The sequence below is a fragment of the Sorex araneus genome, chromosome 5 (genome assembly GCF_027595985.1).
Source record: "Sorex araneus isolate mSorAra2 chromosome 5, mSorAra2.pri, whole genome shotgun sequence".
NCBI lineage: Eukaryota > Metazoa > Chordata > Mammalia > Eulipotyphla > Soricidae > Sorex > Sorex araneus.
The window spans coordinates 155,007,553-155,030,287 of record NC_073306.1 but is presented as its reverse complement, the minus strand read 5'-3'; the positions used below and the strand labels follow the sequence as shown (position 1 = coordinate 155,030,287).

Below are 22,735 nucleotides of genomic sequence, written 5' to 3'. Positions count from 1 at the left end.
TGACAATGTTAGTTGGAATTGATCACTCTGAGCAAGATCTGAGTGCTAAAAGAAGGTGAAGGGATATACATGACAAGCTAACCTGCCAGTGCCTGTATTGCAAACCCTCTAGCCCAGAAGGAAACAGAGAGTGAGAGAGATAGTGAGAGCAAGAGAGAGAAAGAGAGAGAGAGAGAGAAAAACAGAGACAGAGCAGAGACAGAGACAAAGATAGGCAGAGAGAGAGAGAGAGAGAGAGAGAGAGAGAGAGAGAGAGAGAGAGAGAGAAGAAAAGTGCCTGCCATCTGCATAGAGGCAAGCTGGATGGGGTAGGGAGAGGTAGGAGGGAAACTGAGAATAGTGGAGGTGGAAAATATATACTGGGGAAGGGATGGGTATTGGAGCAACAAAAGTTCTCTACTTAAAAATATAGTATTGGGGTTGGAGAGTTAGTACAATGGATAGGGTACTTGCATTGCATGCAACTGACCCACATTCAATTTTTGGTACCCTATAAGGTCACCCTGACCACTATCAGGAGTTTAGATATAATTCATGATTACAGAGTCAGGAGTAAGCAGTGAGCATGGCTGGAAGTGGCCCAAATCAAACAAATAAAAAAATAGCTTCAATTTCCTTATTTGAAATCGCAAACGATCTGCATCTATGACATAGAATTCTGTTAAAAGTCATAAGATATTGTGATGTGAGTTGTTTCATTAAAATAAATGGATGGATGGACACTCACTATGTATTTACAGACTTTATCAAACTGATGATCAACTGATAAAATATTACAATGCAAAAATAATAGTTACATAAGAAGACATTAAATAACATTATACATTAAATAACATTCTCAACATATCGAATTTATAAGTTGAGAAAAACCTTAAATTGGAATGAATAAGCTTGATATTTAGTGAATAAAGTGATTATGATTATTTATTTGGGGACAGTTCCCTAATTATTCATCATGTAACATGGCTTTAGCAATTAGAACAAAAAGATGTGTAAATTACTGAAAGCTCCATGGTAATTTAAAATATTGTATCAAAAAAATCATTTGAAGCCCTTTTATTCCCACAATTTTCAGTCATAAATGAAAGAAAACTCATATTATACTTTTCCTACTTTAAATGGAGATATATTCTAACGGTGCTATCATCAAAATTAACAATGCATACCTTTGCACAGTGAAAGATGTTATAGAATCTGTACAGTGAAGGTAAAGCAAAGAATTGAAATGTTTTCAGTCTAGGAGTTACAGCTGAACTGTAATAGTGGATATCAGATTAGTGTACAGAGTATTTTTATAAGTCTTTTGTGGCAGACCCAGAATGATAAGAGATCACTGTGATATACAGGATGTTTCCATTATATTTCATAGATTTGCATCAGAGGTTGAGAGAAACATAAATAATTTATGATAAGTTCTATCAAAAGAATTTCTGGCTCTGGTGAGTACAGACAGGAAACAGTCTCTAAGGTCATATTTTAACTGGTCTATGCTGACCACATCCACACCCACAGAAACTCTGGGGGGTTTAACCTACCAGAGGTTAATGAAATGACAAGAAAAGTGAATTTGGTGTAAACCATAAATTTTCTATGTAAAGATGCAAAATACCTGCATCATACTTTTAGTACATTCACCTATATCTACACTGGGAAAATATGAGAGCAATTTGACTAGCCCACACTGAATGTGTAAAACTCCCCGTGCTGCATTCACTCATCACATTTTGCAAGAAAGGAAAAAGGATTTGGCTTCTGGATAAAGAACATGCCACATTAAAAGGGTGGTGCGAGATAACAAATACTCATTATTGACGGTTTCCTTTGTGTGAGTCCCACACTAAAGAGTTGATATAGTAGCTCATAATTATCTTATTTAGTCCATACAGTGATTTGAACATTGAGAGATTATCTCTAATAGACAGATGTGGCATGAGAGTTACATGACTGTATATTTATGAAGAACATTTACATTTTCTCAGCCCTGCCTTAAGCACCTTCATTGAAGAGGTGGTTTAATTTGAGATTAGTTTGGAAGAAGCAGCTCTGTAGGACAGGCCCGTGTCTGAGGCAGAAAGGTTGAGCGAGGCTCTTGGTGACACTCAACAGTAAGGGTCTCTGAGAGTTATATAGAAGACAGAGTCAAAAGGTGGAATTAAGTTCAAGGGCATGACCCAGGGACATGCAAAGGCTCCTGATGAGTCTACACGAGGGAAAACGCTAATGGAGGATGTGGCTTGTGAGTCGGGATTTCTGACGGAGACTGGATTCCAGGGGATGTTACTCTTACCTGTATGTAACTCAGAATTTTCTGGCATTCTTGCCTTTAGGAATTGGGGTAGAGCGGTGTGCTGGAGACAGCAAGATTCAGGTGGGTTATTTACCTGTTCTCTCACCCCATTATTTATTTCAGTGGAAACGATTTGCTCCTTATGTGCCAGTGTCCTCATAAAGTTGGTTCTCATTCCTTCAAGAAAACCTCTTGATGTAAATGATCACTGTACGACTGAAATGCAACCATGAAAGTTCATAAGTTTGTAACTGTACCTCATGGTGATTGACTAATAAAAAAAAAAAAGAAAAAAGAAACCCTCTAATCCTTTAATCTTTCCTCTGTCTTCCTTGTACCAATGAGGGTTGGGATGGAGAGTAAGTGTTACACACTGGCTTCTGGTTGTGATTGGACAGTGGCATCTACTGACAGGAGATTAGAAGACTAGTAGAAAGACGTTTGCCTAAGTTCCTTCCTACCTGACTACATGTCTCTGAACATAAGGAGCTGTTTTCTGATACCTCTAGTTACCACTGCTAACCTTTTTCTGGGGGTCTATTTCTCACTGGGCTCAGGTACATGGTCTTCCGGCCTGTCCCTTCTATTATAGCTGGAGGTAACTTTTTCCCTCTTCTATCCCAATCTGAGTACCTACTCACATTTTGTTACGCACCGACTGTACCTCTGTTTGTCATGCCTACATTAAAATCTGTTGACTTGTGTCATGCAGGTAGATTCTGCTTCCTGTCAGGGTTCTCACAAAAGCTAATAATACTTCTTTTTTATTTTTTAGTTTTGTAGAACATACTACCTACGGAGAGCATCCTATCTCTGTTCATCAGGCTCAGGCCCAGTGGAGAAGTAGTTGATTTAAGCCATGTGGAGTAGATTCGGCTTCATGTCAGCATTCTAAAACAGTTAATAATACCCGTACGTTTTTCTTTGTAGGAAATCCTCCCTACAGAGAGCATCCTAGCACTGTTCATCAGGCCCAAGCCCAGTGGGGAAGGGCAGTGATGGGATAGAGGCCTACACAGATGAGGAAATAACTTCAGTAGGAGAGTTCATTATTATTAACAGGCCCACTTGCCTGCATGTCTAGGAATTTTGGTGCTTAATTTCTATCTATTTTTCAATTGATCCTGCAGTTCTCATTTAAGAAAATAGAAAGGTATCACATAGAGTCCTTCAAACTCCAGTAATTTTCCTGTCTTCTGCCCATCAGCTCTCTTCCCAGTGCCATGCAGACTTGATACAAAGCAGATTCACTCCCTTAGAGGCACTACATGCGTCTGCTTTGGTGTTACTTTGGCATTGGGGAAAGACCTGGGCCATCCAAGGTTGAGGAGAGAACTTCTAATAGGACACAATTGTCTGTTTTTTTCATGCTAATTTTTGAAAACTGGGAAGAATCTGGCTTTGGGGCATTACTGTACTTTTACTATGTACTTCTTAATGTACCAAAAATGATAAAATGTTTGCAATGCTTCAACAAACAAGTTGGTAGGGACAGGCGAAGCCTGTTGGTGAAGAGAGATTGCGGTTAACCAAAAAGGTTATCACTGGTATTTTATCATAGGGGAAGTGGATACAATTTCTTTCCAACTTTGTCTTGGTAAAAATAATTTATTAGTCTTTCACAGGTTTCTGAGACATAATGGATTAGGTCATGTAGGCACAAAGGGAGAGGCCTGAATGGAGGGGATGTAGGTATAGGTAAAATGAATGTACAAAAAATAGCCCCCAATGCATGTTCCCAGCTAACTCTGAGCTTGGCCTGCCAAAGGTGATGTGTGCCTGTGGTAATGTCTCAAGAACTGGGAAACGCTGAGATTCGAGAGAGCAGCAAAAGCCGCTTATTTCACAGGCTCCTGTTGCTTGATTTGTGTGTGTCACAGACTGGGCCCATGAGGGTCTTTAAGTAGGCAGATGACGGGGTGGTAAGAGATGGCACTCATCCTCTACCTTGTGGAGGATGGAACCCAACCATCCCTCCATGCCCCATGAGAAGCAGAGAAAGGTCCTGTTCACTGCAGGGGAAATGAACAGCCTGAGCAGAGGCATGTGTGGGCAGTCTGGGAGGGCTCTTCCCAGTGTAGGAGGCTTCAGCTACTGCATTTTAATGAACATGAGGAAACACAGTCCAGAAAACTTTCATTGTCTCCTCTGGTGTAACAGAGTTTCTCAGAGGGAATCTTCGACTAACACTTGGCTTCTGGATTCCCACTGGCTAGAGGTGTTAGAGAAATAAAGAGGGCAAAATCATTAATTTAAGGTAGAGCTGGGCTGCTATAAAGAATCAGAAAAGAAGATTCTGCTTTGCTGAACTACCTTAAACGTGTCATTCTAATTTCCACCCTATCTAGGCTGGAAATGAAGTCCTTGCAGGGGATTTGAATCCTTACCAGTGTCACTTGGGTTCCCGTGATAGAAAAAACAAACAGCCTCAAAATGACATCTAGGCCACAGAAGGAATATCCAGAGCTTACTGCCAAACCTTCCATGATGACTGCATGCACGCATAGTGCCACGGCTTCTAAGCACGCCTGAACTTTCCGGATGCATTTTAAAATGCCCACTGTTGATTCTCTTCTCCACAATTGAATGCAAACTGGAGCGTTCAGAAAATCAATTCTCACTCGTCAGGGAGACTTAAGCAAAAACGAGGTCACTAATTACAGGCATTGAACTGTTTTGCCTAACGTCTTCAAGTGCAAGCTGAGAAACACTATTTTTTATTATTTCTTAAATGTGGGAGTACAGACTCAGTGGCTGGAGAAAGGGGATGTCTTTTTAACTTCTCTCACCAATGGGAGAACCAGGCTGGAGTGATTCATCAACATTGATTAGATTGTATGGGGGTGGGAGAGAGAGTAATGCCATCTGCAAAGATAAATAATTGGTTTTTGCTTCCAGTTCTTGAGGGAATCCAAAAGCCAAGAGTAATTTATAATCTTTTCTTCAATTACTTCCCACCCCTCAAACATTTTATGGGCATTATGTCTGGGCTTTCAATCAAGCATGTTCAAACAATAGCGAATTGGTCTCCAAGATAGCACATTATTAATTAAGAATCCAGATGTGTTCTGCAGAGCTATAGAAGCTAAAAATCAATGAGCTCCTAACCTAAGGGTTAGGTTCAGGCTATGTTAGAATGAGCAAAATCTATTCCCAGGCCATTCTAATGAGACTTTAAGTGATTGTTTGAAAATAATGCTATGGCAGGGTTATATGAAATAGGCCTTTTTATATACATTTGCCTCCAACTTTTCTAATCCTGGGAAACATAACAATTTAATTCCTTTTGATGGTTCCCGCTGGTACCACTAGGTTTTTCAGAGGGGTATGAAAAATGAAAAGTCATGTTCACTTATGTGCCTTAGGAAGATAAACAGACCATTTCCTAGAAATTAGTTAAGAAGCAGACTAGAGCCCTCTAACTTTCTCATGCTTATTACATTCTTTCCCATCCACTTTTCAATATTGTATTATATGTTTAGAAGACTTCCACTCTTACATCTAGAGTACTTCAACAGAGAGATAAAAACATTGATTTTGATTTTTTTCATCATTTTTATAATTAATCTGACCTATAAACAACCTCTTTCATCCATTTAATCAAGGAGCGGAGCAAGAAACATTATTTGGGGGGTAATTAGTTGCTAGATGCAATGCTAGACATTGATTCATAGAGCCTAATGTGTTTCTAGAACAATCAATGCCTATGTTTGATAATAGGTCATTTTTAAATAACTAAACCCATTTAAAAGGAAATTGAGACTTGGAAGAAAAGTGCGTTTACCAAGTTTTCACTACTAATAAACACAGAGGTGGAGATTTGATATCAGGATCTCTCCACGCTGGAAAATAGTGAAGACTGCAAAACTATTTTCTTTGCCAGGTTTATCTATCACAAAAACGAATTCTTGATTATAAGCTTAATAATCTCACAGAAACAGTCTAACTTCAGGCAAGCTGTCTAACCTCTTAGAAACTTAAACTTCCACATCAGGAAAATCAGAGAGTTGTAAGACATACTGCCAAGGATCACTCTCAGTCCTGAGTAGTTTCAGTTTCCTGCTGTATTGGCAAGTTTTTCTTTCCCGCTCTTACCATTCTGTTTCACTATCCCGATCTGATCTTGACAAAGTTAAAGAAAATAAAATTTCTCTGAAGGACTTGCCAGGAAATAAAGCTAAAAGGGAAGATTAAAAACCATGAAGACATTCTCTCTGTGTAGACATCGTTTTTTTATAAATTGTATAATTCTGTGTATTTTTGTTGTTGTTCAGAATGACTATATGTAAATTGGTCTTTATAGGGAGAAATCCACATATTATACTGAGCCAGAAACATAACTCAGTGATAAGGTATTTGCCATATATGTGTGAGAACCTCAAATTTGCCCCCTCTCACAGAACAAGGAAAACACATAAATTCTGTTTCTGTCCTACATAAAGTCAGATTATGATGGTACAAGAAATGTTATAAGGAATCATATATTCCTTTCTATTACTTATAGGTCTTAAGCAATCTATTGAGGCAAGCTTGCCAAATGTATAAAAAATATAACACTGTAGAACTATCATCTCATTGTTCATCGATTTGCTTGAGCAGGCACCAGTAAAATCTCTGTTGTGAGACTTGTTGTTACTGTTTTTGGCATATCAAATGTGACACGGATACTTGCCAGGCTCTGCCATGCAGACGGGATATTCTCGGTAGCTTTTGGGGTTCTCCAAGAGGGACGGGGGAATTGAACCCTGGTCGACCACCTGCAAGGCAAATGCCCTACCTGCTGTGCTATAGTGAGTAGTTGCAAGGCCAATCTAAAGTCAACCTGCATCAAAAAATATAAAAACAATTAAAATTCAAAGATCATAAAATAGTTCTCAATATAAAATATACATAGACTCTGTATGCTCCTTGATTTGCTTAAAATTAAATTATACAATAAAGAATCAGAATTGTAACTAAGAAAAATATGTATCATTTGATTTATAAGCACATACACTATCCATAAGTTTAGATGTTAGGAAAATGTACACACAGAAATAAATAACTATTTTATTTAATACTTATATAAAAGTTTCACATAAGGTCAAAATACTTGATACTTGCTATCAAAACCAAAACAAAGAAAAACTCACAGTAAGAGCCAGAATTGAACAAATTCGGTAGATTTGAAAACTATGGACATACAAGTTTAGAATACAACAGTGACCAGGCTACTGTCACACATAGAACTACTACTTTATACATGCGTGTATTTTGGAAGCTGGAGTGAGGCTACCATGGTAAAGGCACATGGCTTACACGCAGAAGCATGCAGTAGGATTCCTGGCACCACATGGTCTCCTGGGCGTGGCAAGGTGGAATCCTATGTCCCCCAACACTGCAGGCAGAGCGTGAGCATGGCAACATCCTCAGACAATCACATGGACCGTCCAGCCAGGTTAACCAAGCACCACTGGGCGTGCCTTGGACCTCTTGAGGACCATTTGGGAACCTCCCACCAAAAACCTATTTTCCCCTTGGAACTAAGAATCAATACCATACCCAAATAAAAATAAGTGATTCTATAAGCAATAGCATGGAACTGGCTGTAAAATAAGTCAATACATATTAAGCTGTAGAAAACTCAGAGTGTACTTTCCACCCCTCCTAAAGGTCCAGAAGTAAAATCTAAAGGAATGCAAGGCTGGAAAGATTGAGTGAATGGCTGAAATGCATGCTTGGCATGTTTGGGCCCCAGTTGATTTCTGGCACCACATATTCTCCTGTAGTATCATAGGGCTTAACTCTAGAGACCCCCCAAAACCACCAGAGTGGCCCAAGAGCTGAATTTTAAATGGTTTGCAATAAAAATAAATTTTAATAAAAATATATATGAAATAGATGCCTAATTTCAAGTCACCTAGAGATTAGCAATAAATAAATTGCTTAATTAAATAATAATCTAAAAGCATGTGGAATGTATCTAAAATTGTATTCTGAAGAAAAATTAAATCCATTAATTATTTTTGTAAATAAATAAGAAAGGATAAAAAGAAATGAGCTAATAGCAAACCAGAAAATTTAAAAATCATAAAGAAATAGAATAATTCAATAACTTTTGTGAACAGAAAATACTAAAGAAAATAAATTCTAACAAAATTTGGTAAAATAAAAGCTATAATTCTAATTTTGTATGAGAAAAAAATATTTGCAGGACAAAAATTAGAGAACCACAAATGCCTGAGTAGATAGTACAGGAGAAAGGATGGTACAGGCATAAGCTAAACAGGAGTAAGATGCTTTCCTTGCATGTGGCTGATGTGGGTTCAACTATACAACACATTTGATCTCTCAATACCTCCAAGGGTGACCCCTAAGCAAGAAGCCTGGAGAAAGCTTGAAGAACCTAGGGTTATGGTCCTGAAACAAAGTAAAAAAAAAATTAACAAACAAAAAGGAATTACAAGTGGCCATTGCAATAACTACAATAACAAAGGTATTTAGCAGATTAAAGTCTATAAAGAGAATAAGCAGAGATAAAAATTCAATTAAGTAAGCAGTGAAAGGAATTTATTATGGGTTCATGAAAATGAAATATAAATAACCTAAAAAAAGTTTGTTTTAGAATTTCGTGCATTTCTGAAATCATATCAAAGAGTTAGAAAGCTAAAAACAATGAATTGTTATAAAAAGTTATCAAGTTTCTTAGGGCCTACCAATATTTAAAAAAACTATAAATATTAATATAAATTTACAGTTTTATATTTGTCAAATCTTGGGGATTTAGAAAATATGTTTCTTGTGTCATTATGATCATCTTACTAAACTAAAGAAACCTAACTACTGTATCACTGTCGTCCCCTTTCTCATCGATTTTCTTGAGTGGGCATTAGTAACAACTCCATTCCTAATGAACCTAATATCTGCTCCATTCCAAAGTAACTAATATCAAAATATTATAAAGTTACCATTTAAAACTTAAGAATAAAAGAGTAATACATGCTTGGTGGCAATAGAGATTTCCAGGAATGTCAAATGTTATCACTTGTATCACTTGTCTTCCCATTAATCTTCGATTTGCTAGAGCAGGTGCCAAAAACGTCTCCATTTGCCCCTGTCACGTGCTAGAGTAGCCCAATGATATCTGCTCACTCCCGGGACAGGAAGAGTCTCAAATAGTTCATTCAGGGTTTTGACGAAGAAGCCTGACCATCTCGTTGGTGGGCGGCCACATGGTTTTTTGACATCCCGTGGAATCCAGTCAGTAACAGCTCTAATACAGTGGTCATCTCTGAATTGCATTACATGTCTGGCCCATCTGATTTTTGATGTCTTGGCAAATGAGACAGCGTCCCTGATTCTTGACTTTCGACAGAGGTTGGAACTCTGAATTCCTTTTCTTACTTGAGTGAAACGTGAAGTTCCTAGCATAGCTCTTTCAATTCCTCTTTGGGATACCAGAATAGCGTTCTCATCCTGTTTGCACAGGGCCCAGGTCTCTGAAGCATACGTTAGTGCAGGAAGAAAGGTGGAATCGAAAAGATGTGCCCTGAGTTGGAGGTCCTTTGTCCTCTTAACCACTTCTTCAACGCTCTGGAAGGTGTTCCACACTGCTCTCTTCCTCCTGCACAGTTCTGGTGCCAAGTCATTCCTCATGTTGAGTTCTCGGCCCAGGTACACATAGCTGCTGCATTCGGAGATATTCGTTCTACTGAGAGCAAATGGAGTGTCAGGGACTAGTTTGTTTTTCATGATCATCATCTTGTTGAGGTTCAGCTGCATTCTGACCTTTCACACTTTCGGTCAAAGTCGGCCAGCATTTGTGCCACTTGACTAATGTTTGGCGTTATGAGAACGATGTCATCAGCGAAGCAGAGGTGGTGTAATTGCCGACCGTCTATCTTCACTCCCATTCCTTCCCATTCCAGTCGTCACATGATGTTCTAGAGGGTGCCACTGACGAGTTTTGGTGAAATGGTATCACCCTGCCGCACCCCTCTCCTTACATCAATGATCACTTCCTTGTAGAATGGTGAGATCCTGGTGGTGAATCCTCAATACAGCTCACGAAAGATTTTGATATACTGAGTTTCAATGTCCTGTTTGGCTAGGGCTTTGATGACCGATTCAGTCTCAACAGAATCTAAGGCCTTCTTTAAGTTAAATGTTAGACAGAGCGGCATATTGAACTCTCAAAAAACCATAATGAGTTTGGTCACTGTGTGGATATGGTCTATCGTGCTGAATCCCCCTTCGGATCCCGGCTTGCTCGAAAGGTTGTCCTTCATCTAGTGTTCTGCCTATTCTATTCAAGGATGACATGAGTGAGCAACTTGTAGACAACAGACAACAGGCAGATTGGGCGATAGTTGCCGATGTCGTGGATGTCTCCCTTCTTGTACAACACAATGGTCCTGCTGTTTTTCCACTGGGATGGATCCTTGAATTCAGACAGGTAGTGTGTGAAGAGTCGAGCCAGTGTATTGATGAGTACTGGTGGCAGATTCTTCAGGTGTTCAGGTCTGACCTTGTCCGGACCGGATGCTGTAAGCATCTTTAATGACAAAATGGTGTGTCGGATTTTGGAAGGGAGGACGTTGGGAACTACATATCCATCCTGCGGAATTTGGTACATGGGCAGGTGGATGTGGCTGTCAAAGAGATCTGAGTAGAAGTTGTGAATTATCCTCTCCATTGCATTTCTGGAAGATGTGATAGATCTATCAGGATGTCGGAGGGCAGTCATCTTGGTCTTGTAGTTGGTGAAGGACAGGCGAACGTTGCGAATATTTTCCCGGCTTCTGCCAAATCGGCCAACACTGCTGCTCTTCTCTCTTTGAGGTCTTCCTTTATTGCTTCTCTGCACAGCTTTGTGAGCTCGACTTTAGCTTGTGGTTGCCTGAGACTCCTGCCAATCCACGTTGACAAATGAACTCGAAAGTTTCCAAAGACAGGCGTTTCTTTGTAGTTTTCTCACTCTCGGCATTCTTGGCACAGTCATGGAGGTGCTGAACCACTCAATCATATTCCTTGTCGGTGTTGTCAAGGATGGCATCTTCCTATGTTGCCGCAATTGTGCCAAAGAGTTGGTGGTTATTCTGGGAGTTCTCTTCTTAAACTTAAACTTTGTAGACCTTTCTCCCCGCTCTGTGAAGTAGAATTTTGCACGAAGGAGATGGTGGTCCGATCCCCTTCGGAATTTTGGAATAACAGGGACATCAGTCAGGCAAAACCTTTGATTGACTATGATGTGGTGAATTTCATTGTGGAACTGTCCACCGGGAGACTCCCATGTCCAATGTTAAGGCTCGGCCTTCTGAAACTGTGTTACCATGGATAGTCTTGGTTCACATGATGAACTGTCTGTCATTCTGATCGTTTCATTCTAGGCCATGGGTCCCAATGTGGAGTTCTTTGGGCGACCTTCATGGTCCTATCTTGGCATTAAAATCACCAACAATGATCTTGTAGAAGGTGCGGTCTTTATAGAACCTCTCCAGTTTCTTGTAGAACTTCTCAATTTCTTCTTCATTATAGTTGGATGTTGGTGTGTAGACGACAAAGATAGAAACTGCCGGCAGTGAGCCACATTGTTTCAAGCATAATCATCCAATTCGGATTGTTAGGCATTCGAATGAATCAATGCTCATGGCCAAGTTTGTGTTGACAAGGAAATCAACACCACTGATGCCTCTGTTGTCGCATGTTCCAAGGAACAATTCTTCTCCAGTGTCCAAAATGGCGTGATGTGATTGATGTCTTCTTGTTCTGGTCAGACCAATGATGTCATACTTGATCTTCTGCGCTTGCACCCTCAGGTACTGATGGATGCTTCTGATGCCAGCATACGTGCGTTTAAAGTACAGACAGTCATTTTAGTCTTTCTTCGTTTTGGCAGCCTAGTTCATCCCTGAGATTTTTTCAGCCTGTTCTTGCTCATCTTTCTTAACGCTGCTGTATAGGGAGTTCTCTCGGTGTCAGGTGAATGAGGCCCATTGTTGTTACTGTTTTTGGCATATCGAATGTGCCATGGGTAGCTTGCCAGGCTCTGCTGTGCGGGCGGGGTACTCTCGGTAGCTTGCCAGGCTCTCCGGGAGGAATGTAGGCTTTTAGAGCAGCCTCCAATCATCCTTAGAGGTGTTCCCATGGTTCACACCATATTTAAATCCTATCAAATATGGTGCAGAAATTATGGAAAATGGGTATTAAGTGTCTTATGGTGTGTTTTGTGGCCTTGGCCTTTGGTCCAGAGAGAGGCCTGGAGCGTGGTGGTGGCTGGTAGTGGAGGTAGTGCGGGTCGGCTGGCGAGGTATTTATCTGGCTTGGGTAGGGTGGGGTGTCTGGGTTTGACCCCCTTTCTAAGGTGCCGGGGATTGGAGGAGGCAGACAGAGGATCTTGTTTCCGGGTCTCATTGAGCCTGTAGTCCAAGGTCGCAAAGTTCTGCTTACTGGGTTTTGTGGGGCTTCACTTGTGTGTGAGGTTCAGCGCAAGTGTCCAGAGAGCCGCCTGGAGCATGGCGGTGGCTGGGTAGTGGAGGTAGTGAGGGTCGGCCGGTGAGGTCAAATGGCAAACTTTAGGAAATTACTCAACCTACTCTGGAGTTTTAATAAGTAATATAAGTCCCTATACATATAAATTAATAGTAGCCTACATTTGTTTCTATTTTACTTTGGGGGACATCACTGTTGATGATCAGGAGCCAGTCCAGGCAGTGATTTTGTTTGTTTATTGTTTGATTTCCTTTGTTTTATAATATAAAAGCTTAGGAATAAAACAAAATGTCATTTAAAATTGATAAAGTATTGATGCTTGACATCAACGACAAACGTAGTAAGCATATGGATAGATTTCAGTAAACTCAGAATAAAATAGGAACTTACTGTCAACACCACCCCACAATTATGTGACATATTTTCAGAACTCCTAGTTGAACAAGAGATAATACCATAGTCTATTTTTTAAAAAATTAATCACCGTGAACTACAGTTACAAAACATTCATGTTTGAATTTCAGTCATACAATGAGCAAACACCCACCCCTCCACCAGTATACATTTTCCACCACCAATATCACCAGTATCCTCCCCCTCCCAGCCCCCCTGCCCTACTACACCCCTCTCTTGCTTCCATGGCAATCTCCCTCTTACTCTCTCTCTACTTTTGGGTATTACGGTTTGCAATAAAGATACTGAGAGTCTATCATGTTTATCTACTTTCAGCACATATCTCCTATCCTGAACAATTCCTCTCACCATCATTGACTTAGTAATCCCTTCTCTATTCTAGCTGCCTTCTCCCCCAAGTCATAAGGCAGACTTCCAACTGAATACCATAGTCTTATACTCAGCCAGATGCCCTTAGATGTTAGAGACAAATCCTGGTTCCAGTTCTGAAACTGATAATTATTATCTGGAAAATCATGCTCAATTTGCCGTCTGTTCTGAGCTTCAATTTTTCAACCAGTTATAAAGAATATGACTTCTCTCTGGTGGAAATACTGAAAGAAGTTAATGATACTTGGTAATGACACTTGTGATTGGCAACATCTTATACTTATCACTTATTAAGTAATATTATGCTGTTATCTATATTATTAATTAATGGTCATAAAGTTTTAATTAAGCCAGATGAATAGGCTACAGATATCTACCCATTGTATCTATAATCAACAGCAATGCATTATATAAAATTGTACAAAATATGTTACATTTTAAAGAGTACTGGGCTATGTGGCAATGATTTAAATACAGACACTTGTATTAAATCTCAGTATCTGTACTGTAAACTATAATGCCCCAAAGTAGGGAGAGAGTATAAAGGAAAGTGCCTGCCATAAAGGAGGGATATTTGGGGACACTGTTCGTAGGAAACTTACACTGGTGGAGGGATGGGTGTTCGATAATTATGACTGAAGTTCAATCATAAAAGCTTTGTGACTGTATCTCATGGTGATTCAATTTTAAATATATATAGATAAATAAAAATTAAACATAAAAATAAAATTAGGATTTTGCATTATCTTAAGATGAGAGCACTTTAGTTTAGGGGCCACAACAAATATAATAAGGTGTCGTTATAAGGCATTCTTATTAAACTAGAAAAGATAAAATGACATGGAATAGTTAAAACAATGTTAACAGAGATTGGAGGGATCCACCCACAAGTCAGGAAATTGCCACCTACTGCCCAGAGTCCCCAGAAGCTGGGAGGGGCAGTGCCATCAGATATCTCCCTCAGTCTTCTGGAAGAAACTAGCCTATTATTTACATTTTGATTTCAAACTCTGATATTCAGAACTGTGGAGAATTTGTTTAAATCCTGAAGTGTGTGCAATTTGTTACAGCAACCCAAAGAAATGAATATAGATGGCTACCGTTTAGGTTATTTAAAGATGGATGGATTGCACTATCTTACATTTAAGTATTCCAAGCTGAGTGTTAGAGTATAATTAGAAAAAAGTAGTGTCATAATAATATATATCACAATGGCTCTATTCCCTTGTGAATTCAAAGAAATATATTGGAAGAATCTGCAAAATACCAGAAACTGGGAAGAAAGCAAAAATGTCCCCGAAAGAAAACCAACTAATAAGCTTTGATGAGATTATGTAGATGTTATGCCTAATGCAATAGTTATTAAAATGCAAATATATGGAATCGCAAGGATAATTAAAATTTATGATATTACTAAAAACCTATAGAATATTATATACTATAAGAGCCTATTTTGTAAATTGTACCCAACATATGTTCCTGTATGTGATTTTGCATTAAGATGGTATAGATGTGTCAGTTAGCATAGAACATAAATACACATGGGTAGGTACATGTGTGTTTGTAAGTGGGTGCTTTGTAGGAAAAAGTTTGGAGGTTTGTGCACTGCTCAGAAGTGTTTCTCTCTGGGAGATTATCTTGTTTAACTTTATACACAATAAATAAAAAGAAACCAACACTCAACCTCCTTGCCCTCTGGCTTGCAAAAAGTTTGGAAGGCAGCCAAGACCCTCACAACAAATGCAAGGGACTGAGCCGAGAGATGTTCCAATGCTCCCTGTCTTGTCAGCTCACCATGAATTGGTTACAGCCCTCTATTAAAGGACACCGTGCTTGGCAGGAAGCCCTTTCATTACACGTCTCTCTTTGGGTTCTGAACTTCTGCCTCCTTGGGCCTAAAAGTAGCGATGAGAGTCTGGAGCTAACCCTGGCACAGGCACCTTTGGTGCCTTTCCAGTGTTGCCCACATTTTCTCAACAGTTCTGGATTAAATTGCAATTACAGTTTGTAGGTGTCTTTTCCCCCTTCTCTTACTTATCCCTGTCCTGATTCCAACTAGTCTAATTCCCTGGCAAACATGTAGGTAGTCTCAATGAAGCTAAACCATGAGTAGAATCCCCAGATTAGCTAGTACAATGGTCCCTTCCCTCCTAGAGCTTGCCAGATTGGGCCCATCAAAGGCAAGTTTAGCAATTCTGTTGCCCTTCAAGGAGACGGGCGCTCTTTCTGCCTTAGCGCTTTCTCTTGGTAGTCTGAATAATATTTTGGGAGGGGAGCGGTGAGGGAGGGACTAGCACTCTTGTTTCCAAATGGCAGGGATAGAAGAAGATGATGGCACATAAGAAAAAAAGAAGCGGAATTGAGAAATTAAGGCCAACAGATAATTCTAATATAATGTGACTACATAATCAGTTATAGCTGTATCTTGACTATGTGTGGACTCATGAGTTATGTAAACCAGTAAATCCATTTTCTTTGTTCTTTTAAGTAATCAGCTTTTAGATAATAGAACAAAATACATTATTTTTCTTCTCCACACATCTTAAAACAATCTGTTAAATGTGTTAGTTTAGACAGATAACTGATCTTCACTGAAGAAAACCTTAGTTAAAAGATTTATTGATATGCAATCATATTTACTTGATGTTTGCTAACAAAAGCCCTCGTGTAAAGAGTATAATTTGCTTTCAAACCTCTCTCACACTATCTAGATCTCAACTTAAGCTCTACTAGTATTGACATTGATGCTGATGTTCATATATAATCACATCTATACTTCTCTCTTACACCTATCATGTTCTTACTTCATCACTAAATGTAATGCCTTCGTTTATAACATGAATATGTTGATACTTGTGAGTTATAGTTCAGCCCAAGCCAGGTTAGGAACCCTTAATAACCTGGGTTAATAACCAGGCCAAGGCAGAATTATAAAAAGTAATAATATTTCAGGGACTCAAATGTTCTACTTTTTCTAATTTTCAGGGACTCAACTTTTTTTCTTAATATCCATAAATATATCATCCCACCAAACAATGTGCTTTAGAAGCTCCTTTACCATTCACTCTCTCCCCAAGCTTAGCTTTAACTGTCCTCCTTCCAGAATCTCTTCTCAAATATTTCCCCTCCACCCACTCAGCCAAAACTGCTTCTTGTGGTCCTTCCCTTTAGCTCATTTGGAATTTCCAACGTTCTAACTGTTCTGAAAGGTGGACATTCCACAAAGTACTGAAACAAAAGAGAAGATGAAAAGTGGATGACCTCACACAAGAGTCTTCATTTGAAGGGGTCGGGACATGCCTGGCTCTTCCAGGGGCTTATTCCTGCAGCTCTGAACTCAATTTTATTCCAGAGGGACTCAGGAGACCAGATCAGCTGCTGGGGATTGAAGTAGGCTGAGCTGTTTGCAAGGCAAGAGCCTCTCCTCTGTACTGCCTCTCCAGGCTCACAGAAGCCTCTTTAAATGAATCTGTAAAAGTAGATATCTGGAAACTCATTAAATTTTGCTTTCTTCAATTAAATAAAAATTACGGGAAACACTAGGCTTACACACCACGATTTCCACACTTTTCTGAACAAGTGGGGGCTAAGTTTTTTCATCAACAAGATACTTCTGCATGCTTCACAACAACCATCTGATTTTTTTCCCCAATCACCGATGTATAAAGTCATGAAGAAATCAGGTTTCCTGAGGCACACATGTCTTAGCAGAGGAATACTGAATGCTAAACATCCTTCAGAGATACACTGAGTGGAATGAAGAAAACTTCCCTGGTGCCACTGCTTCTGCCCGTATCACTCATGACATTGCCCTAAAGAGCCATCACTTGCCTAACTGATTCACAGCTCTGTGATGATGACATGGCATGAGGCCTCTCTTGCTTCCTGGAGATCAATCACTCTGTGCTCCAGCAAGCACTAAAGTGAAATCCATGAAGACTGCTCTCCGTCTCTCCTGTGTTTGCACCTGTGATGGGTGTGATGTACCCGGAAGGATGACTGAGCATCTGCCAGGCTTTTCATTGCCCCAGGAAGGTTATCCAGAGCCCATGGGATCTCTGTGGGGTCTTACTTTTTACTATTCCTTCATAAATTGCACAAACTACTCTTTGGAGCCTTCTTCTTGGCAGGGAGCCAAACAAGTGAAGGTTAAGCTTGACTGCTTTGGTGGAAAAGAAGAAAAATATTTCCTTGGCACTTGTGAAGGTCAGTGCACCTGAGTTCCTATTAGTCACTCTCAAGTAACTAGGAAACGTGAATAGGTGCTCAGGTTCTGATTCACTCACTCTCTGATTCATTGGACACTTACATAGCACTTTTGGGCAGAATATGGGCACAATATGAGTAAGACACACTCCTGGAGCATTATGAATCCTTAGAAAGATGTGAAAGGCATGAACAGATGAATTTCAAAATGCTAATGCTGGCAATGACAATGAGGGAAACAAATAAATATTTATTGGATTTGTTTTCTCATTTGCAGAATCTTTCCCAAGTTCCTATTGTGTTTTAATATTTCTACAACCTCCAGCAAATATTATTATTAGAATATATTGTTATCACTATATTTTTGCATTGGGATCTATGAAAGATGACTCACAATTGGGCCAAAATTCAGATGCAGGATATCTTCTATCAGTTCATATAGCGGTTATAAGTAGAGAAAAATCTGTGTGGCAGGAACTCAGAATGAGGTGCAGGGTCAGTAAATATTCTTTGGAAGAAGTGAAAATGGTTTGTCTAAATAAATTCTAGAAAATTAATTCGCTTTCCACATAAAGGTGCTTTAGATGAAGTGGGATGTGAAGCATGTGAAAGGGGGTCCATACTCACAGCGACTTTGTAGAGATTGTAAATTAGCATGTGTCTGGCCAAGGGCATAACTTTGATATATATTCCAAGGATACATGAAGGTTGGATGGAAGTTATTCTTGATTCTTCTGTCAGTTGGTCCCATGATGTTGGGCTACTTCATAAATTCGATAATTTTTTGTAGGATGACATTACTTTGTCTTTTCCCCCCCTTGCCTCAAGGAGCTCATCCTGGTTTTTCCCGGAGTTTAGGCTTACCCCAGTCACACCCATCAAGGTGTTCCCGAGTCACTCCCAACCCTTTGTTTAGCTTGTAATCACTTCTCTATGCTCTCTTCCCCCAAAACAGTTAATCCACTTTCCCTTAATCTGACTCTGCTAATTTGTAAAGTCAGACCTTCCTAGGACACTGAATATTATAACACTGCCTTTCTCCCCTCTTCATGCCTTTTGAATAATTTACTTTAAAGCTATGTCTGTTTTGTATAGACACAAGAAGACAATATTATGTTTTTGTAACTTGGGACTTAATTGGCTTCGGATATTATTCCCTCCCGGGCATCTGCTTTCTCCACTTAAGCCTCAGTTGCCCTCAGTTCCTAGCACTCCAAAAGCAGGATCCCGACGAGGGACGGGACGGATCCAGGGCAAGCAGTGTGTTATGTGCTACTCTGGCATCAAGATGGGCCTGGTCAAAGTGCCTAATTCTTAACTATAAGTTAAGAACTTGATCATAGACAAATGCTGTCATGATCCAAAAGTAATGATGAGACTAGGACCCTGCTAAGGATAGGAAAGACTGATCTGACCTGAGCACTGTAGTCTGAGATAGAGATGGCCCCTGGAGAGCAATTCTATAAGCTTTAATGCATTTCTTATTGTGTCCATACAAAATGATTAATATTATGAATTCTTATATGTTTGCTGGCTGAGGAGAGGAGAAACACATTCATGGGACTCCACCCTTGGGTGGATCCTCCTGCTGAAAGAGAATTAATTCCTAGGAGAAGCATCCCCTAAGGGAAAGGAACCTCAACCCTATTGATGGTGACCACACCTATGTGTACATCCCAACCCCCTCATGCTGGGGAGATTTAACTAGGCTGTAAGAGTAGGTTGGGGGGCCAGATCCACAGATCCAGAGAGAGATCCAGAGCCAGGAGAGAAGCAGAGAATGAAATAAACTGATCGAGCAACCAGTTTGGCCTTCTTCCTTCCTTCACCTACCCTTGACCGACAGCACACACAGCAGTTCCAGAGCACCGAATGCGGGCGGTGAGACAGAGCCGCCCAGAGAGCCCGCAAGTGCACAAGCCCGTCGGTGTGCTTTAGTTTTTTACAATTTTTCAGCTTTTTCTTTCAATTGTTTGTTTTCATGTTTTCATTATTATGGAATTCATAATTTCAGAACTATGGAATTCTGGAGACTTTTATAAAAATCTGACTTACATAGAAGAAACTCCAAATGTGTACAGTTAGTTCCATTTTGACAGATAATTGTGTCCTAAACCACCACCATGACACTTATGAGAACAATACCTATTAACTCCCCTAAAAATTTCCTCCCACTTTTTGCAACCCCCTCATTCTCCACTCCAATCTCTGGTGACTCTAGCTATCACTATAATATAGTTGTCACCTTCTATAATTTTGTATTGATAGTGTCCAATCCCAGAACATTGAAATATTGTGTCTTTGTTTGGTATGTTAGCATGATTTTAAAATTTTATTATCAGTAGTTCATCCTTCTATTTTTAAAAAATATATTGAATCACAATTTCTCTGTCTGAAATGGGTTGTCACCTTGTTGACTGCCATAAATAAAGCTCCTATGACTGGTGTTCACAGGTCATTATGGGAACATTTGCTTTGGTTTCTTTCTCATGAATTCATTTCAGAACATTTGAAAGGAACTGTCTAGTAGTTTTCCAATGTGGTTATACAATTTTATGTTTTCAGCAGCAGTGCTAGAGAGTTCCAACTGATTCACATTGGTGCCAGACATTGGTGTCCACAGTCTTTTAAACTTTCCATTGCAGTGGAAATGGATGGACATACACAATGCTTTAAGCACTTTTGAAAAATTGGAATTCCTTGGGGCAAGGCTTGTCATTCTCATTTCTTAGTGAATGGACACCAACATTACCTACTGATAAGACTGAACGACTTAGTCTATCATACTGCCTGATTACCTGGCTCAGAGACCATTACAACAGCGGTTTTCACACAGACCTCTTATTTTATCTTCTCATAAAATATCTTATTTTATTCTGGAACAACCCAGAGAAGAAGATGATGAGTAAGTCTCCACTCACAGGAAGTAAAAGCAAAGAGTAGGTAAAGGGTAACTCTAAAAATAGCAGTTAGGATGCAATCCTAAATCTGTTAGCCATTAAAACTAGGCGTTTCCCCAGGCAGCTTACAGACATATGAAATTACATATGTACAAATAAAGAAGTAGGGAGAGGGTAAGCATGCTTAGGGAGTTGCATTGTAGAACTTAGAGAGGATAGACAACAGCCTTATAGTGTAAAACATAATAATGCAGGCTACTTTGTGCAGAAAATAAAATAGCTGGAAATGTTTTTTTGTTGTTGTTGAGGATTGGCATATAACATTATCTTTCCTGGGGTTGGAGTGATAGCACAGTGGGTAGGGCGTTTGCCTTGCACGTGGCCGACCCAGGTTTGATTCCCAATTCCCAGCATCCCATATGGTCCTCCAGCACCACCAGGAATAATTCCTGAGTGCAGAGCCAAGACTAACTCCTGTGCATCGTGGGGTGTGACCCCCCAAAAAAAATCTTTCTTTCAGTGTCTCAATAATTGCGCTTTTAAATTTGCTATTGAATATCATTGTTAGCAGTTTAAAATTCAATTGAACAATTTGAAATATATGCTTGGCATGTCCTACTTCTCTTTTCCTTAGAGAATGCCAATTTGAAACTTGAGAGAATATCTAGCCCTTGGGGACCCATGTGCCATGTTGGCAAGCACAAGCAGACTCCTGTGGCTGGTATGGGCTGTATGTAGTAAGGGATCTTGGAGCAAGTCCTTTGCCATGGACATTCTGTCTGCTTTCACACTGGGCCAAATCTCAGCTCCAAACAGGTATGGGTCCGCGGGCTAGGCTCAGGCTTTGGAAAGCTCCAGAGCCCCAGGGCCAGGGCCTACATTGGCCAAGTAATCACATTCATCCACACCAACTTCGGAACAAGGAGCATATGATCGAGGCCCTGTTGACGTTTCCTGGTTGATCCCTATGTCCAGGAAGTGTGACTCTGCCAAGTGTGATGCAGGTGAGTTTGAAGACACGGCACTTGAGAAACGGCTCATCCCAAATTGGGATCAAATACATCACAAATCGTGGGCTTCTGGACAAATGGCGGGTTCTATTTCCCTGAGAGCTTTGGAACTACCCCCATTCCAGCATTCCACTCCCTCCATCTCCCATCCAGATCAATAAAGCCTGCTTCCTAACAAAAAAGAAAAATCAACATGTAGAATCACCAAAGTCAGACACCCGGTGACTCATGCATACAGTATATATTGTCCTTACTATAATAGCAGACACAAAAATAACTGTTTTTATCACACTCTTTGGAACAGTCACATTCTACAACCACTGCCTAATCTTCAGGTTACTGAAAAAATGGGAAAAATATTTAAGAAATGAATATAAGTTACTCCAATCTTCTATTCCTTCTGTGATACTAAATGGACACATGTGGGGATGTAGTGTCAATAAAAAAGGATCTTATAGCATTGCTTGGAATTTTCCTTTATTGCAACACCATTGTCTTCTTTTTGACAGAGAACAGATCTAATTTAACAGAAAACATGGCCTTTCTGAGTTACCAGGGCCAGCCACTCTTAGTCACAGAAGTGACACATTTGTTTTATAACTTACTCTGTAGGGTTGGAACAGTAGTACACTGATAGGGACCATGCCTTGAAAGGGTCGGACCCAGGCTCAAACTACAGAACCACACATGGTCCCCATACCTCACCAGGAGTTATCCCTGAGCATAAAGTCAGCAGTTGTATAAAAATAAAAAGAAAAGGCGCGGGCGAGGGAAGGGACGCCTCACCGCACCAAGCCAGGCACAGGGCCTAGGGCAGCAGCTGTCTCTCCCGCCACCCGAGTTCGGTAGCCTCCGGCCACTTCCCCCACCCCGGGGAGGTTGATGGCGAAGATGTGGCAGGCAAAGGAAGGAACGGAGCCATGATGGTTGGTCTCACTTGCAGTTTATTCCAGTCTTCCCTCTATACACTCTCCGTCCTCTCTACACCTTTCCGCCCGCTATACACTTTCCACCCCACCACCTTCTCCCGGAACCCCTTTTATTGATCATGGCCCTTCCAAAGGGCGCAATACATTGAC

At 40.1% G+C, this 22,735-nt stretch overlaps 1 pseudogene; it reads right to left on the bottom strand.

The window, feature by feature from the left end:
- Nucleotides 1-4,388: 4,388 nt before the first annotated feature.
- LOC129405025 (uncharacterized) lies at nucleotides 4,389-21,687 on the bottom strand (annotated as a pseudogene).
- Between the last annotated feature and the right edge of the window lie 1,048 nt (nucleotides 21,688-22,735).